This window comes from Patagioenas fasciata, chromosome 3, assembly GCF_037038585.1.
Source record: "Patagioenas fasciata isolate bPatFas1 chromosome 3, bPatFas1.hap1, whole genome shotgun sequence".
NCBI classification, from domain to species: Eukaryota; Metazoa; Chordata; class Aves; order Columbiformes; family Columbidae; genus Patagioenas; species Patagioenas fasciata.
The window spans coordinates 18,552,989-18,571,636 of record NC_092522.1 but is presented as its reverse complement, the minus strand read 5'-3'; positions in this window follow the sequence as shown (position 1 = coordinate 18,571,636).

Genomic DNA, 18,648 nt, shown 5'->3' with positions numbered 1-18,648 from the left:
AGCACCCATGGCCGGATGGATGGCAGGGACAGGTGGGGGGACACGGCCAGCTCAGCACGGGCAGCAAGGACCCACCAGTGAGAGACGTATGGCACCGACCCAGCAAAAAAGGAGGGGACCCTGCAGTGCCCTGCACCTGGACACCCACCCCAGAGGGCACTGGAGAAGTGGCTCCTCCCCAGCCCAGGCATCCCCAAATCCCATCCCGAGCACCCTAAGCACCCACCCGGGCAGCCTTACCCTGGACAAGGAGCAGCATGGCCAGGCCCGACTGCTGCCACATCCTGCTGCTGGATCCACCAGCCCCACGCTCCAGCCCCATCGCTGCTGGTGCCGTTGCCCATAGCCTTGTGGCTGGCAGCGCTCCTTGCCCGTGTCCATGAGGAGGACATGCGACCCAGCTCCTTTCAGGTAGTTGCAGAGAGCGAAAAGGTCTCCCCTCAGCCTCCTTTTCTCCAGGATGAACAGCCCCAGTTCCCTCAGCCACTCCTCATCAGGCTTGTGCTCCAGACCCCTCACCAGCTTCGTTGCCCTTCTCTGAACTCTCCAGCACCTCAACATCTTTCCTGTAGTGAGGGGCCCAAAACTGAACACAGGATTCCAGGTGGGGCCTCACCAGTGCTCAGTACAGGAGACAATCACTTCTCTAGTCCTCCTGCCCACAATATTCCTGACACAAGACAGGATACTGTTGGCCCTTTTGGCCACCTGGGCACACTGCTGGCTCATGTTCAGCTGCTGTCAATCAACACCCCCAGATCCCTCTCTGCCAGGCAGCTTTCCAGCCACCCTTCCCTGAGCCTGTGGCACTGCCTGGGGTTCTTGTTAACCAAGTGCAGGACCCAGCACTTGGCCTTGTTGAACCTCATACAACTGGCCTCAGACCATCCATCCTGCTGGATCAGATCCCTCTCTAGAGCCTTTCTACCCTCTGGCAGATCAACACTCCCACCCAGTTTTGTGTCATCTGGAAATTTTCTAAAGGTGCACTCAATCACCTTGTCCAGATCATTGATAAAGTTATTGAAGATATTGTTAGGATGAAGTCCAGCAGCACACTTCTCCATGTTGGATCCTCTACCACCTGCGTCACAAAGTTATCATTGGTGCCCTGCAGGAACCTCCTGGACTGTGTGTGCTTAGCTGTGTTGTCTTCCCAGCAGACACCAGGGTGGTTGGGGACCCCCATGAGAACCAGAGCCTGCGATGGTGAGGCTGCTTCCAGCTGTCTGTAGAACACCTCATTGACTTCCTCTTCCTGATCAGGTGGCCTATAGTTAACACCCACAAAATGTCACCCTTTTTAACCTGTCCATTAATTTTTACCTCTGAGTTCTTGACTCGTTTTTCATCTGCAGGAAACACACACAACATGTCACACTTGTTACCCTGTCTCTTAATTTTTACCCATAAGCTCTTGACTTGTTTCTCATCACCCCAGGCAGAGTTTGATACATTCAAATTGATCTCTGCCATAAAGCACAACTGCTCCACCTTTCCTTGCTGGTCTGGCTTTCCGAAAGAGTGCAGAGCCTCCCATGACAGCCTTTCAATGACGTGAGCTGTCCCACCATGTGTCTGTAATTGCAAAGAGATCATGGCCCTGCAACTGCACACAGATCTCTAATTGTTCCTCTTTGTTCCCCATGCTGCGTGTGTTGCTCTACAGAGAAGTAATGGAGCATGCAGGTTTCCCATGAGGGACGTAGAAGGATCCACCATAGCCATACACACCCTGGAGGTGGTTGGCCTTTAGGGTCTCATCTTGGGATGCAGCTCAGGAACATTTCACTGCTCTGGCTGGCCTGGCTTATTCCTCAGTCAGATGTTGTGGCGTGAGTGGTGCCACTTTGGACACAGTCCCTGAGCCCTTCAGTTTAAAGCCCACCTCACCAAGCTGGCCAGCCTGCTGCCAAATATTCCCTTGCTTCTTCCAGACAGGTGGATCACATCCCTTCCTGACAGGTTATAGTCCTCAAGGAATGTCGCATTGTCATAAAAGCCAAAACCTTCAGGATGTCACCAGCCACAAAGCCAGGAGTTAATCTGCATTATACATCTATTTCTGGCTTCTCCCTTTCCTCCCATTGGTAGAATGGAGGAAAAGATGACTTGGGCACCAGTTCTATTCATTTGCGGCCACAGGGCTTGATATCTTCCTTGATTCTATCCAGTTTCCGCTTGCAGTGTCATTCATGCCTACACGGCAGAGTAGCTGTGCTGTACAGATGCAGAGTGAGATCAGAGACTGGAAAGGGATGACCACTGACTGTGAGGGAAACTTCAGCTACTGCCTGAACCAGCTGGAGAAAAACCTTTCTGAGGGGTGAGGATGGCTGCCAGGCATGACGGGATGGTTGGGAAGAAGCTCTTCAGGCAACATGGGAGTATAATTGGTTGGGATTACGAATTTGGTGGAGGGGGAAGATTAGTACACCCATAACCACCATTAAGGGGTTTTGTCCCCATCCCCTGCTGCCCAGCCCATGCTGGAGTCCCTGTGTTACAGAGGTGTGATGTCAGTGGCTGTGTTCCACCTGCAACGCTGGTCCCTGACAATGAGCACAACACAGCCCCTTCTTCCCCATGTCACACCTCAGCCCGTCTTCTCTTCCCGTCTTGCCTTCTTCTGCTTTGCCCTGCTCCTTCTCCAGCCCTTCTCTCCTGCTCCCGGTACCTTGGCCACTCAACCCAACCCTCTGCACCCGATCCCACCATCTCAGCCCCATCGTGCTGCTGCTGTGCTGCTCGTAAATCACAAAGGTCCAGAAAAAGATAACACTTGTGTTGTTGGAGGTACAGCCCCGCTCTATGGCGGTGCACAGGCACATTGCCCGGGCAGGATGGAGCAGGCATCGTGGGGATGGCATGGGGTGGGGACCCTGCTCTAGGGCGCTCAGGGGGCCGGGAGCTTGGCTTACCCTCTCCACTCAGCCCTGCAAGGCCACGGGCTGGAAGAAGCCCTTCTGGGCTGCTGGTCCCTTGCTGAAATCAAGCATTTCTGCCTGGGCAGACATATGCCCAGTAGAGCCTGTGGTGCCCTGGGCTCGTGCTGGAGGGATGCTCGCCAGGAGCAGCTGGTGCTGCCTGAGCTGGTACCTCCTCTGCCCCTCTCCAGGCTGGAGCCAGGGCAGCCCAGCCCTGCCTGCAGAGCAGCGCGTAGCCTAAAAGCCACCTGTGTAGGGTCAGGGGATTTTAGGCACTGAGGCAGGTTGGGGGCTGGGGTCTGTACCCGGGACTCCCCACAGGGCAGAGACATGGCTGCCTACCCCTGGCCTCTCTGCTCCCGGAGATCCGCAAGAACGCTCCACTCCCAATGTTGCTGAGGCACATGGGAACGCTGGATCTTGCATCTGCAGGTGCTGTCCTAAGGGTGCTGGTGGCCCAGGAGCTGCCAAGCCTCCAGGCCACTCCTGCTGGGGGACATGCCCAGGGCACCCATCACCCCACGGCTCTTCCCAGGCGGCAAGAGGGGGCAGGGGTGCTGAGACCCCCATCCCACAGGTCTGCTGGGCTGCCCAGGGCAGGACCAACGCACTTTTCTGCTTGGCTTTTCCCTTACAATACACCACCTTTTGTCGCGGGCTGCAGAGCCAGTTGTTTGAATGGTGGAAAAGAGAAAGAAGAGGAGGGTGCAGGCAATGACAGAAGAAGCAATGGAGATAGATGTGGTGGTGAAGGTAGAGGAGATGGATGCTGACATACAGACGGATGAAGAGATGGACGTTGATATAGAGAGGGATGAAGACATGGAAGTTGATGGATAGCTACATTGCTGTGGATGTTGGGTGGGGTGGGGTGGGGGTGGGTTGGGTGTAGTGGGATGGGATGGGGTGGGAGATGGGGTGGGGTGGGATGTGGGGGGACGTGGGATGGGATGGGGAGGGATGTGGGATGGGGTGGGATGAGATGGTGTGGGATTGGGTTGGGATGGGGTGGGGTGGGAGGTGAGGTGGGCCTTACTGGAGGGAGTTTTTTGGTTTGTTATATTTATATTATGTTATATATATATATATATTTATATTTATATTATGTTATATTTAGTTGTGTTGTTGGAGGTACAGCCCCGCTCTATGGCAGTGCGCAGGCGCATTGCCCGGGCAGGATGGAGCAGGCATCGTGGGGATGGCATGGGGTGGGGACCCCGCTCTAGGGTGCTCAGGGGGCCGGGAGCTTGGCTTTCTGCTTGGCTTTTCCCTTACGATACACCACCTTGTGTCGCGGGCTGCAGTGCTGGCTGTTTGGATGGTGGTAGAGAGGAAGATCAGAGCGGAGATGTTAATGGAAGAGCCAATGGAGATTGATGTGCTGGAGGAGACAGAAGAGATGGAGATTGATACAGAGGTGGATGAAGAGATGGATATTGATATACAGATGGACGAAGACATGGACATTGATATACAAGAAGACAAAGAGATGGAAGTGGATGGATAGCTGCACTGTTGGGGATGCTGGATGGGGTGGGGTGGGGTGGGGTGGGAGGTGGGATGGGGTGGGATGGGATGTGGGATGGGGATGGCTGGGGTGCGAGATGGGGTGGGAGGTGGGATGGGGTGGGATGGGGTGGGGTGGGGTGGGAGGTGGGGTGGGCCTTATTGGAGGGAGTTTTTGGGTTTGTTATATTTAATTGGGTTTTTTTCTGTAAATATATACATTTGTGTTTTCTCAGACCTGAGCTCTCTGTCTTTTTCTTGTATTTGCTGGGTTGTGGTTGCCGCTTGCTCTGGGTTCCCGGGACTGGAGGCAGCTGGGGGTGCTGGCACGGCCACCTGGGGGGCAGGGGGTCCCTGTGCACAGATCGGGTCCCACTTGCAGAGGTCGGGGTACTGGGTACCAGTGGGGTTCATGGGCTGCTGGAGAGCCATGTCCCCAGCAGCTAATCTTCCACCAGCAACAACTGAGCTCGGATGTGACTAAGCTGGGCACTGATGCTATCAAAGTACATAGCGAAGGAATCATGGGCAATGTGTCTGTTGGAGGTCGCATAGTGGTCATGAAATGATTGAGTTTTCTATTCTTGGCGAAGTTAAAAGAGTGGTCAGCAGAACCGCTACTTTGGACTTCTGAAGGGCAGACTTTGAGCCTTTCAGAAGCCTGGGTGGCAGAGTCCCTTGAGAGGCAGACCCGAAGGACAAAGGATTCCAGGAAGGATGGTCTCTCTTCAAGAACGTCATCTTTGAGGTGCAGGAGCAGGCTGTCCCCATGTGCCGAAAGGCGAGCTTGCGAGGAAAAAGACCCGCCTGACCGAATAGAGAGCTGCAGCTGGAAGTCGGGAATAAAAGAAGAATTTATAACCTCTGGAAGGAGAGGCAGGCCGCTCACGAGGAATATGAGAATGCTGAAAAGCTATGGAGGGAGAAAATCAGAAGGGTCGAAGCCCAACCAGAGCTAAGCCTGGCTACTGCTCCGAAAGGCAACACAAAATGTTTCTAGAAATAGATCAGCAACAAAAGGAGGGCTAAGGAGAATTTTCATCCCCTGATGCATATGGGGGAAAACATAGTGACAGTCCCTTCTCCACAGCTCAGCCCATCTTCCGTTGTCTTCTCGCTTTCTTCTTGGTTGCCCTGCTCCCAGTCCAGCCCTTCTGTCCTGCTCCAGTCCTTCTCATGTGCTCCCACTATCTCTGTCCCATCTTGCCACTCCTGCCATGCTTATACACCGCAAAGGTCTGGAGGAAGAGAACACTTCTGCTGTTGGAGGTACAGCCGTGCTCCATGGCGTTGGGCAGGCTCATTGCCTGGGCAGGATGGAGCAGGCATTGTGGGGATGGCATGGGGTGGGGAGCTTGTGGGGCCGGGAGCTTGGCTCATCCTCTCCATCCAGCCCTGCAAGGCCAAGGGCTGGAAGAAGCTCTTCTGGGCTGCTGGTCCCCTGCTGAAATCAAGCATTCCTGCCTGGGCGGACACATGCTCAGAAGAGGCTGTGGTGCCCTGGGCTCGTGCTGGAGGGATGCTTGCCAGGAGCAGCTGGTGCTGCCTGAGCTGGTACCTCCTCTGCCCCTTTCCAGGCTGGAGCCAGGGCAGCCCAGCCCTGCCTGCACAGCAGCGCAGAGTCAAAAATCCTGGGCACCGAGGCAAGCAGGAGGCTGGGGTCTGTGCCCAGGACTCCCCACAGGGCAGGGACATGATTGCCTACCGCTGCCCTCTCTGCTCCAGCAGATCCACAAAAACATGTAACTCCTGAAGCTGCTAAGGTGCATGGGAGTGTAGGATCTTCCAGGTGCAGGTGCTGTCCTGTGGTTGATGGCTCATGGGTGCTGGTGGGCCAGGAGCTGCCCAGCCTCCAGAGAGCTCCTGCTGGGGACATGCCCAGGGGTTCCATCACCCCACAGCTCTTCCCAGGCGGCAAGAGGGGGCAGGGGTGCCCAGACCCCCATCCCATGGGTCTGCTGGGCTGGCCAGGGCAGGACCAATGCACTTTTTTGCTTGGCTTTTCCCTTATGATACACCACTTTGTGTTCCATGCTACAGAGATGGCTGTTTCATTCGTTTAAGGGGAGATGAAGAACATGAGTGTGGATGTTTTGGTGGAGGAGGCAATGGAGGTCGATGTAGTGGTCAGGACAGAGGAAATTATGGAGGTGGATACAGATATGGATGAAGATATGGACGTGGATATATGGATGGGTGAAGAGGTGGAAGTAGATGGATAGTTGCAGTGTTGTTGGTGTTGCAGGGCTGGATAGGGTGGGGTGGGCATTAGTAGAGGGAGATTTTTGGTTTGTTATATTTAGTTGGGTTTTTTTCTGTAAATATATATATTTACGTTTTCTCAGACCTGAGCTCTCTGTCTTTTTCTTGTATTTGCTCGGTTGTGGTTGCCGCTTGCTCTGGGTTCCTGGGTCTGGAGGCAGCTGGGGGTGCTGGCATGGCCACCTGGGGGGCAGGAGGTCCCTGTGCACAGAGGGGGTCCCCCTTGCAGAGGTTATTGCACTGAGCACCCCAAGTCTGTAGCGCTGCTGGATCCGGGACTTGGCCTTTTTCAACCTCATACAATTGGCCTCAGCCCATCCATTCTGCTGGATCAGATCCCTCTCTAGAGCCTTTCTACCCTCTGGCAGATCAACACTCCCACCCAATTTGGTGTCATCTGCAAACTTTGTAAAGGTGCACTGAATCACCTTGTTCAGATCATTGATAAAGATATTAAACATGATCACTATGCCCAAGGTGACCTCAAACGAACACGCTACCAGCAAGTCCTTTTCTATTCACAAACGAGGTCCAGTGCAGCTCCTTCCCTAGTAGGTTCACTAACCAGCTGTGTTAGGAAGTTTTCTTCCATGCACTCCAGGAGCCTCCTAGACTGCTTCTTCTCTGCTGTATTATATTTCTAGCAGACATCTGGTAGGTTGAAATACCCCTTAAGAACGAGGGTTAGCAATTGGTGACTTCACCCAGCTGCTTGCAAAATATTTCATTTGCATCTTCATCCTGGTCGGGTGGTCTGTAACAGACCCCCACCAGGATGTCCACCATGTTGCCCTTCCACTTGATTCTCACCTATAGACACTCAAGCTTATGATTACCCTCATCAAGCTCCAGACAATCAAAACACTCCCTAACATACATGGCTACCCCATCTCCTCTCCCTCCTCACCTATCACTTCTGAAGAGTCTATAGCCATCTCATGCAGCACTCCAGTTATGGCAGTCATCCCACCATGATTCTGTGGTGGGAACTATATTGTAGTTCTTCTGCCTCACAATGGCTTCCAGCTCCTCCTGATTGTTGCCCATGCTTCGTGCATTCGTATAGATGCACTTCAGCTGTGCCATTGGTCTCGCCACCCCTTTCTGGTGAGACCTAAATTCCATTGCAATCATTCTCGAGTGCTTCCGCAGTTTCTAACACATCTATAACACTTGTGTTTCTTCTACCGCATGGCTCTTCACTCCCTACCTTCATAAGAAATTCTGCCTGCTTGCCTCCGCATGGTGCACTGGCAGTTCAGATCTTCCTCAAAGGCAACTGGATTGCTTTCAGAGCAGGTTTTGATGCACTTTTTGGGGGACCTGGGGCTGAGGATTGTCCAGTTGTGATTTGTATTTCTGCTTTCCAGTGCATTTCTATGTTTTCACACATGCAATAAAAACTCCTGTACTCTTTTCTTCTTTTGAGCACAGTTGACTAAAGGCAGGAATCCCTGGGGAATTCTAAATCAAAATCTTCTTCTTACTTTTTGATGACAGTTATTTCGAATTTAAATAAAATAATTCTAATTTAACTTAAAATGGAACTGACACTTTGGACTAAAATTTCAGAGTTGAATAATCAGAACTTTAATATCTTCCTAGACACATTTACAAAGCAATATTGTCCCAAATAGTTAATGATGCAGTGCTCTCTCAGTCCTGCTGAATGTAGGAAGAAATCTATTTTAAATTAATTCCCAGTCAAAAAGTTTGAAAAGCTACTCTTGCTGTTGGCATTGTTTATTTGCAACAGTAGAAGTATGCTGAATGTCAGACTTCATCCTGAAAATACCAAGAACCTGGTCCTTTATCTAGCAAAGCCCTTCATCACAGGACTTAATTTTGAAACATATAAACAGTTCCTGGTGACATCTGCAGAGTAAGTAATTTTCAACAGTTTCAGTTAAGCACACAAGTCCTCCTGAACCAGAGGGATTTGTTTCTATGGTGTGCAGAGCACAACACCTTAAAAAAATTCCTGTCAATATAGGTTGGTTTTGGCATTGTTGGCCATGGTGCTTTGTATGGGCAAGCAGGGCAGGGGAGAGTGGACCACCTCAAGCTGTCAATGGCATTTGGGAGGTACAGGAAGCTTGTTTTCATGCCTTAAAATTTCTGTTCTTCGTCCCAAATATTTGGTTTCACAACATCAGGCTCCCCCAGGAATTGGGGGTTTCCACGTGATTTCAGGGACAGGCGGGTCCACTGCAGATCTCTGCCTGGTGGGTGAAATGTTGCAGAGTTGGAGAATGAAATGTCACAGCATTGCTCAGTCCTCGGAGACTGGAAATGGATGGTGGTGAAGGAGGTTCCTGTGCTACAGACTAAAACCCGGCTCAGACATCACTCCACTGCACTGAGTGCTTTTAATCTGATGGAGCCTTCTTTATTCAAATGGCATCACTCTCAATTGACATCAGGAGTTAAAATCAATACTCTTGAACAGAAATATTTCAGTCCTTAGTTATAACTAGATTTTAGTAACTCACCCCTCTACTGCTTTGGCCATGCAAAGTTTTCTTTCATTTCTATGCCTATTTGGGAAGAAGGCCTGATAGATCATTGCCTGTATGCACCAATTCTTCTGTAGAAAGGGAGAGTTTATGAGGGCAGGTGCACAGGAGATAAATGGACAGTATATCCGTGTGTTGACAGGAACTGTTACTGGCATGAAAAAAGTTTCATTTCAATAACACTATAAAACACGAAGCCAATAGCTTTGTGGATAGTGAAGCACATACTGAGCACGCTCATTCAATCCTTACTAACATGAAGAGAACTCTGACTCAGATGGGGTTGTAGGAAGGTCAAGCTGAAAACATCTTGCTTGCAGCAAACGCAGCCGTGACAGCGCACAGGTAGGTGGAGAGTTTAATTCAGGCTGGTGAACATGGTGGCATACACAAGGTGTCTTCTGGCTGTGGGAATACAATAAGGCACTGTGGGGTGGAAAGCAGCTTGGGCAGCTGAAAGCCTTAATGATCAGGAGCTCACTATATGACTCAACAGGAATGCTCTGTAATGTGAAATATGGTGGGAGTTTTGTTTTGTTTTATGAGAGTTTACTGCTACTTTTAGTGGCCTTCCAGAAATGAGCTTTCAGCTAATGTAGAGTGCATTTACAGTGCTGGCAGTATGAAGTGCTCTCTGATGGAGCAGACTTTCTGCAGTTTCAGTTTCTGCATTTGTTTTAGTTTAAACAAATGAGAAGGAAATAATTAGCGATTAAACTTAACAGCTAACACTGCTTATAGCTACTGAACACATTACAAATGGTTTTCTGTGTGGAGCACCTTCATGTCTCTGAGGATTCTGCTTGTGTACAGAAACAATGGTCATTTTGCTCCTAGCTACAGGCTGTCCTGTGTCTATCCAGACTCTTGCACTGAAGTCTTCTGTTCTTTTGTGGTATTGCTCATTTCAACCCAGAAACATTTAGACTGAAAAGATATCCTTAACCTGTGTGTGTAGAAAGCCTGAAAGCTACAGGTCAAGGTCTGTCAGTTAAATCAACTAGTATGATAAACTAATGCCAGAGGAGAATTAGCCACAAAACCTTATCCAGAAATTTGTGCTGCTTTTGCCATTCAAAGAGTTGGCCAGTTCAGTCCCTGATATCTGAAAAACCACCTTTGGCTCAAATAGTTTTACTGCAGCATTTTCACTCATGCATGCTCCGAGGTACTTGTGAACTGTCAGAACAGGCAAAAAACTGCAAAATGCTCCATCCGAAGAAGTAAAAGTGACCCTTTAGAGAGATACATTGCAAAAGGGTTGTTCTTCTAAGACATTGGGTACCGTCTCATAAGGTCTTGAGCAGCCTTGCACTCTTTATCATTAGATGGACAGGAAGAGCTTGATGGGATGTAGGACAGGGCATGCGGTTGGTTGTGGAGTTTGCAATTTCCTTCCCCTTCCAATTTCTTACATGAACCAGAAAAGGGAGCTTTTGCTTTAAAAATAGGTGTGGTGACCATCTGAATCATTGTCATGGTCACTGAGGCTGATTATTTCCTCTCCTGAACCTTGCCTTGACAAGTTCTTCCCAAATCTATGGAAAATATTATTACTGCCATTTATCTCCTCAACAGAGGAGAATAGGGAAATAGTTTCATTGAGTTCTATTGTTCTTTGCTACTGCACAACAATCTCAGCTCCTGGATTTTTAATTTGTAATGAAATACAAACTAGAGTGTCATGGTTAAGAAATCATGCCCCATAATATATCTTTAAATTGAGATGTTGACAAGTATAAATTACAGCAGTTTTAATCAGTACACTTTGTATTTTTATTACTATGAATGAACACTAGAGACATTATTTATGAGAAATCAAGTGAGGGCCTCCTTTCACTTAATTAGCTAAAATCAGTGAAATGATGTGACAGTAAGCAGGATCAGAGCTTTCTCCTCCATCTTTACTGAGTACATCTGACTCCCTGGACATAATTTAGATAATCTGGTAATAGACAGAAGATTTTAGTGGCTGCTGCATGTCTGCCTGTTGCACCAAGTCCTAAAATATGGTCAGGTTTTTATGCTTAACAGAAAACCCAAGATTTCTCAGTGTCTGAGAACACAACATGGAGGCTTGCATCACTTCAGAAAGAATTACCAAAGTTCCTCTCTGCCTTGTAGATATCTGGTCATCTAAGAAACGCCTCTAGCTTGGAGAATATTTTAAAGACAAAAAACTTGTGTTGATCTTTCATAAGCAGAATAAGCATGTTCCTAATGAACAGTGCCTGCTTCAGAGGAAAAACTGTCTTAGTAAACATTGATAGTGGAACTAATCAATTAGATTGGCTTCAGTTGGGTTTCAAACTGACTTGCTTGTACAGAACATGGAAAATAAAACTGTGGGAATTTCTTTCCACTTAGTAAGTGTTATTGACAGAGTTATTAGCAAGTGAAACTTGCCTTTTGTGTAGTGTAAAGAGGAGTAAGCCCCAATGTAACAAACATACCATTAAAATGTCATGAAATACAAAGAAAGAGACCGTGTCAGTGATTCTGCAAAAATGCTTTGAGCAGTGACAGAATTTTGATGGACAATGCTTACAGGACGAACTGGAGAACACTCTTCCGAATGATCAATATGCAATACAAAAGTCATGGGATTTTCTCTCATCTTGAAGGACCAAAAGTGCAGAATCTCAGCTGAAACTCTTTTCTGATTTAGAGAGATACTTGTGACCCTGAGGAAGACTGATATTCAAACACAATTTTGACAAATCTGTGAAAGAAGATAAACTGTCAACTAGAGAAGCCCAGGTCCTAAGAAAGTCAACATACAGCTGGCAGAAAAGGCAAGCAAAACCCCTGACAGTTTAATATAACAATGAAATGTTAAACTTGTCTTGATGAAAACTCTGTTCTATCTGATTCTTTTAATTAATGGATTAGGATCAGAGGGAATAGTCTGACCATCAGGTCAAAGTAGAATTTTATCTCATTATTTTTCTGGGGACCCAAAGACACTGTGTCTAACTCAAGCACATCTTTCAGAAAGACATGTAGTCTTGGTTTCAATACTTCAGTAAGTTGCGCCAAATAATCATGCTTGAAGTTTAAAAATGTGTATCTAGTTTCTAATTCATATTTGCCTGGCTCTAGTTTGCAGGCACTAGTTCTTGTTTTATACTTATTATTTGACTTCTTGTTTAATACTTAATACTTGTTCTTTGTGAAAGTGTTTATGATCCAGATACGTCTTGTTTTTTCCTTTTGGAATGTAACAGCATATCTACCCTGGTATTTAGAGCAATCCTCAGTCAGCATGAGCTGAATCTCACACTGGAGCCCTCCATGCTGTCACCTTATATTTGTAGAGGGGAGCTCTTCTCGAGTTCAGTCTTGACCTATGCCTAAGAAATAGAGGAAATGGGGTGCAATAAAGAGGGGAAACAGGGTGCATGGAGACAAATGTCAGAAGCACAAAATCCTTGGTGATGGCTGATGCCCTGTGCCAGACTTTCTGTGGTAGGGCTGGGGCACTGACATGCCTTCAACTCAACCTAGAGCAGAGCTTTCAGAAAGAAACAGAGATGCTGCAAGGGATTGCAAGGGCGGCATGGAAAACTGGAAAATTTTTAGAAAATCCTCTGGACGACTCTGTTTTCCAAGTACAAAATAATTCCTGTGTTTTTCCCCTGCCTCCTCTTCAAGAAAAGGAATGAAAGATTAATTTCAGTGTTACAGCATCCATTTTGCCAGTGATTTCCTTGTGAATCACAGAATGTTAGGGATTGGAAGGGACCTCGAAAGATCATCCAGTCCAATCCCCCTGCTGGAGCGGGAACACCCAGATGAGGTTACACAGGAAGGTGTCCAGGCAGGTTTTGAATGTCTCCAGAGTAGGAGACTCCACAGCCTCCCTGGGCAGCCTGTTCCAGTGTCTGTCACCCTCACTGAGAAGAAGTTTCTTCTCAAATTTAAGTGGAACCTCCTGTGTTCCAGTTTGTACCCATTACCCCTTGTCCTACCATTGGTTGTCACTGAGAAGAGCCTGGCTCCATCCTCCTGACACTCACCCTTTACATATTTATAAACATTAATGAGGTCACCCCTCAGTCTCCTCTTCTCCAAGCTAAAGAGCCCCAGCTCCCTCAGCCTTTCCTCATGAGGGAGATGCTCCACTCCCTTAATCATCTTTGTTGCCCTGCGCTGGACTCTCTCCAGCAGTTCCCTGTCCTTCTGGAACTGAGGAGCCCAGAACTGGACACAATATTCCAGATGTGGTCTCACTAGGGCAGAGTAGAGGGGAAGGAGAACCTCTCTCGATTTAATAACCACTCCCGTCTAATACACCCCAGGATGCCATTGACCTTCCTGGCCACAAGGGCACAGTGCTGGCTCATGGTCATCCTGCTGTCCACCAGGACGCCCAGGTCCCTTTCCCCTACACTGCTCTCTAATAGGTCATTCCCCAACTTATATTAGAACCTGGGGTTGTTCCTACCCAGATGCAAGACTCTACACATGCCCTTGTTATATTTCATTACATTTTTCCCTGCCCAACTCTCCAGCCTGTCCAGGTCTCTGGATGGCAGCACAGCCTTCTGGCATGTCAGCCACTCCTCCCAGCTTGGTGTCACCAGCAAACTTGCTGATAGTGCACTCTATTCCCTTGTTCAAATTGCTGATGAATATATTGAATAATATAGGCCCCAGTACTGACTCTTGAGGCACTCCACTGGATACAGGCCTCCAACTGGACTCTGCCCCATTGACCACAACTCTCTGGCTTCTCTCCTTCAACCAGTTCACAGTCCACCTCACTACCCAATTGTCCAGACCGCACTCCCTCAGTTTAGCTGCAAGGATGTTGTGGGAGACTGTGTCAAATGCCTTACTGAAGTCAAGGTAGACCACATCCACTACTCTGCCATCATCCATCCATCTTGTTATGTCCTCATAAAAATCAATGAGGTTGGTCAAGCACGACTTCCCCTTGGTGAAGCCATGTTGACTGCCCCTAATGACCCTCTTATCCCTGATATGCCTTGAGATGGCACCAAGGATAAATTGTTCATTTTCCCAGGGATGGAGGTGAGGCTGACTGGTCTATAGTTACCCGAGTCATCCTTTTTGCCCTTTTTGAAGACTGGAGTGGCATCTGCTTTCCTCCAGTCCTCAGGCACCTCTCCCGTTTCCCAAGACTTGGCAAAGATGAGGGAGAGTGGTCCAGCAATGACCTCAGCCAGCACTCTCAGCACCCGCAGGTGCATCCCATTCAGACCCATGGATTTATGAATGTCCAGATTGCCTAATTGCTCCCTAACCCAGTTCTCATCAACTCAGGCAAAATCCTCCATTGTCTCTGCTTCCTCTGGGGCCTCAGCGGTACGGGGCTCCTCAGGACAGCCTCCGGCAGAGTAGACAGAGACAAAGAAGGCATTCAGTAACTCTGCCTTCTCTGTATCTTCTGTCACCAGGACACTCACCTCATTCATCAGTGGGCCTACATTGCCTCTGGTGTTAGTTTTATCTGCCACGTATTTGGAAAAGCCCTTTCTGTTGTCCTTGGCCCCTCTCGCCAAGTTTACTTCTAAGGAGGATTTAGCTTTCCTAGTTGCCTCCCTACACCCTCTGACAACAGCCTTATATTCCTCTCAAGTGGCCAGCCCCTCCTTCCATGATCTGTAAACTCTCCTCTTCCACTTGAGCATACCCAGCAGTTCCCTGTTTAACCACACAGGTCTCCTGGCTCCCTTCCTTGACTTCCTACGTGTTGTGATACTTTGATCTTGTGCCTGGTAGAAACAGTTTCTGAACACTAACCAACTATCTTGGGCCCCTTTACTTTCAAGCAGCCTTGCCCATGGGATTTCCCCTAGCAGCTGTTTGAAAAGGCCGAAGTTTGCCCTGCTGAATTCCACGGTTTCAATTCTGCTTGCTATCCTGTTCCTGCTACACAAGATCCTGAACTCCACCCTTCCATGGTCACTGCAACCAAGGCGGCCTTCAACCTTTAACGCTTCAACCAGACCCTCCTTGTTAGTGAGGATGAGGTCCACTTCTCCTAGTCGGCTCCTCCACCATTTGCATCAGAAAGCTATCGCCAAGGCACTGGAGGAACCTCCTGGACTGTGGCTGGCTGGCTGAGCAGTCCTTCCAGCAAACATCAGGGAAGTTAAAATCCCCACGACAACCAGGGCCTGTGACTGTGAGGCTGCTCTCAGCTGCCTGTAGGAGGCCTCATCAACTTCCTCACCCTGATCTGGTGGCCTGTAACAGACACCTACAACAGTATCAGCCCTGCCAGCCTGCCCCTTAATTCTCACCCATAGACTCTCAACTCGCCCCTCATCCATGCCTGGACAATACTCAATACATTGTAGTTGCTCTCTCACGTAAAGAGCAACTCCACCACCACGCCTGGCTGGCCTGTCTTTCCTGAAGAGGACATAGCCATCCATGACCACATTCCAGTTGTGTGCTGCCCCACCATGTCTCCATAATTGCCACCAGGTCATAATCTCCTGCCCTAACACAGGTTTCTGACTCCTCCTGCTTATTCCCCATGCTGCATGCATTGGTGTACAGGCATTTCAGAGAGCGAGCTGAGCACTCCAATTTCACCCTAGGGGGATGGGAGGCCTCCCAGTCTTCATCAACTCCAGGGTGCTGCCCCACTGATACAAGCCCAGCTACAACCCCATCCCCCTTCAAGTCTAGTTTAAAGCTCTCCAAATGAGCCCTGCTAATTCCTGCCCCAGCATTCTTTTGCCCCCCTTTCTGACGTATCCCTGTCTGGACTGGTGTCTTGTAAAACCAGCCATTATCCAAGGATCCAAAGCCCTGCCTGTAGCACCAGTCTTGTAGCCAATTGTTTACAGACTGAATTTTCCTGTTCCATCCCATATCTTCACCCAAAACTGGAAGGAGGGAAGAGAAAATCACTTGAGCCCCAGACTCTTTCACCATCTGTCCCAAGGCCTTGAAATCTTTTTTCATTCCCGTCAGACTGTGGGATGCAGCTTCCTTCCCACCTATCTGGAAGATCAGCAGTGGGTAGTAGTCCATTGGGTGCACCAGGTTGGGGAGCGTCCTGGTGATGTCCCTGATCTGAGCTCCAGGTAGACTGCACACTTCCCTATGATGAGGGTCAACTCTTCAGATTGGGCCCTCTGTCCCTCTCAGAAGGGAATTGCCTCTTATCTGAGGTGGCCTTGAGGCGTGGGGTCAACTGCCTCTTTCTGTGTGACCTTGTAGGTGGGCCTTGCACCACATCCTCACCTACCTCCTCTTCAAGATCCAGGGCCTCAAACCTATTACAGAGGGGCACGTGGGGAAGAAAAGCAGGCAGGGAGCGGGGCTGCCCACAGCCCCGAACTGGAACTAGCTTCCAACCCTCGTCATCTTTTTGGTTCCCTACCTCTGCCCAGCAGTGACAGGGCAGGGGCCGTCTCAGATCTTCTCCCTCTCCCTTCACCTTAGACGCAGCTCTATGCCTACAACGCAAAACCGAGGTAGCGTTGTGCTCAGGGCAGCAGCACAGAGACAGCTCTCAGGTGTCCATCTCCAAACTGGTGCCAGGAACTCAGCTACATGTAGCTGCTCTCCCTGGGCACGTTGTTTTGGGTCAAGGTGGCCACATATCTTCTGGGCCTCAGCCCATACCACTTTGTGGTGCTGCCCTGTGCAGAATGGATGCGGTAGGTTGGGCTGGGGTTTGGGAGGCTCCTCTGCAGCACAGTCCATGGTGGTGAGTCACGTCCCTTGTCCACAGCTCTAAAAGCTGCTAGTAGGACCTATTCCTGCTTCCTTGTTGGACATAACGTGTTCGCAGAGCGGACTGGCTTTTTGTGCTTCAGGGAAAGGTCTCAAGCAGTGGGACAGAATGGAAATTTGCTGATAGCTCCTTCTCAGTCCTACAGGGTTTTGTCAAGGTTAAAAAACCATTTGGAATCAATTGGAACTTAGAATCAATTTCTTTCAGCCCCTCCTACTTTCTCTTCTCCTCCCCTTCTTCCTTCTGTCCCATCTTCCCTGCAGAAAAAAATCATCGTTCATCTCAAGGAGGACAGTCCTGCAGAAGGAGCTGGGAATTAATCTTGTTGCTGAAATAAAGAATGGAAAAGTTCTTTAAAACTTTGCCATCTATTTATAAAATGCAAGATTTATGATTGATTCGGTTTCCCTTTCTTATTAATCTTTGCTATCTTCAGACATTTAAGAAATGTAAGTCAGTCCCCCAGCCCAGATTCATTAAGGGGAATAAAAAGTTTTCCTTTCTCTACCTGCTTTTTCTAATCATTGTGGTATCACAATTTACTGGTGTTTTTCTGCAACATATAAAAGCAGAAACATACTTAAAAACCAAAATAGGGCCTCCAGAGGAATATTGGCTGTCACTAGATTTGTGATAAAATGGTATGAATCAGCTTCTAGGTATAGTGTAAGAAAAAGGAAACCCATGTATCTTTAGTCAATGGATGTGTCCTTCAACAGTAAGGAGCCTTTGATAACACTTGCTATGAACATGCTCACAGAAGTCTTCTCCTTGGCCCGTTGACATGCACCTGCATCTAATGCATGTAGTGGGACATAGGGTCTCACGGCATTGCAATGGCACTTGTGTAACTCCAGGACTTGTTGAAGTAGTCTTTACCCTTCACTCCAAGGCTACTGACTGCATGTCTTTCCCCACCTTGCTCCATGAATGACAGATAGCTGGACAGAAAGAGGGAAAGATGACACAATATGAAAAACCAGCTTGGCTGCCATTAATCGATAGTGAAAACCTACTCATATGATTTCCTCCAGTACAAATCAAGATGAAAATTCTGATTTCTGCTCAACAAGCCCATGGCTAAGATATAGAGAGCTAAGACTAAAATGTGCTGAGAGAGCCAGGTATATGTTTTTGAGCCCAAGACAGAGCAATTGCATGTCAACACTATTACTTACAGCGGAAAAGCTTCCCAGGCTCTAACAGCATGCCTGATGGCTGGGTAAGAAATTATTCCTCTGTTTGAGCATCAATTGAAAAAAGGAATTTATATGGCTTTATTAAATGGGACTAATTATAAAAGTAGGTGTTTTATATATTTGCATATTACAAATAGTATTAATGTAGATGCACTACAGTAAATTTCTAATACATTTTCCCTTCATCCTCTTGTATTCTTTTTCAGGTGGGATGAGAATCTCAGGCATTTCTATTTATTGGACAGTGCTGATGAATCACATTCAAAGGCAATGAAGGATCAGCAGGTCTCTCAAGTGTGTTGCCCTTCATGGCAGTGCTGTCTCTTGTGGCCATGGTGGGTATGATGGACCACTGAGCTCTTGCCAAGGAGCTGCAGAGAGCTGAGCCTCGGAAGCTGCACACACTTAATAAAAGGCTCGATGCTGTCACGTGTCTATGTGAAAGTTATGATTTTAATTTCTTGTAGTGAGATGCTGCCTCTCCAGCTGGAGAGGAAATAAAAATTTTAAAAAAT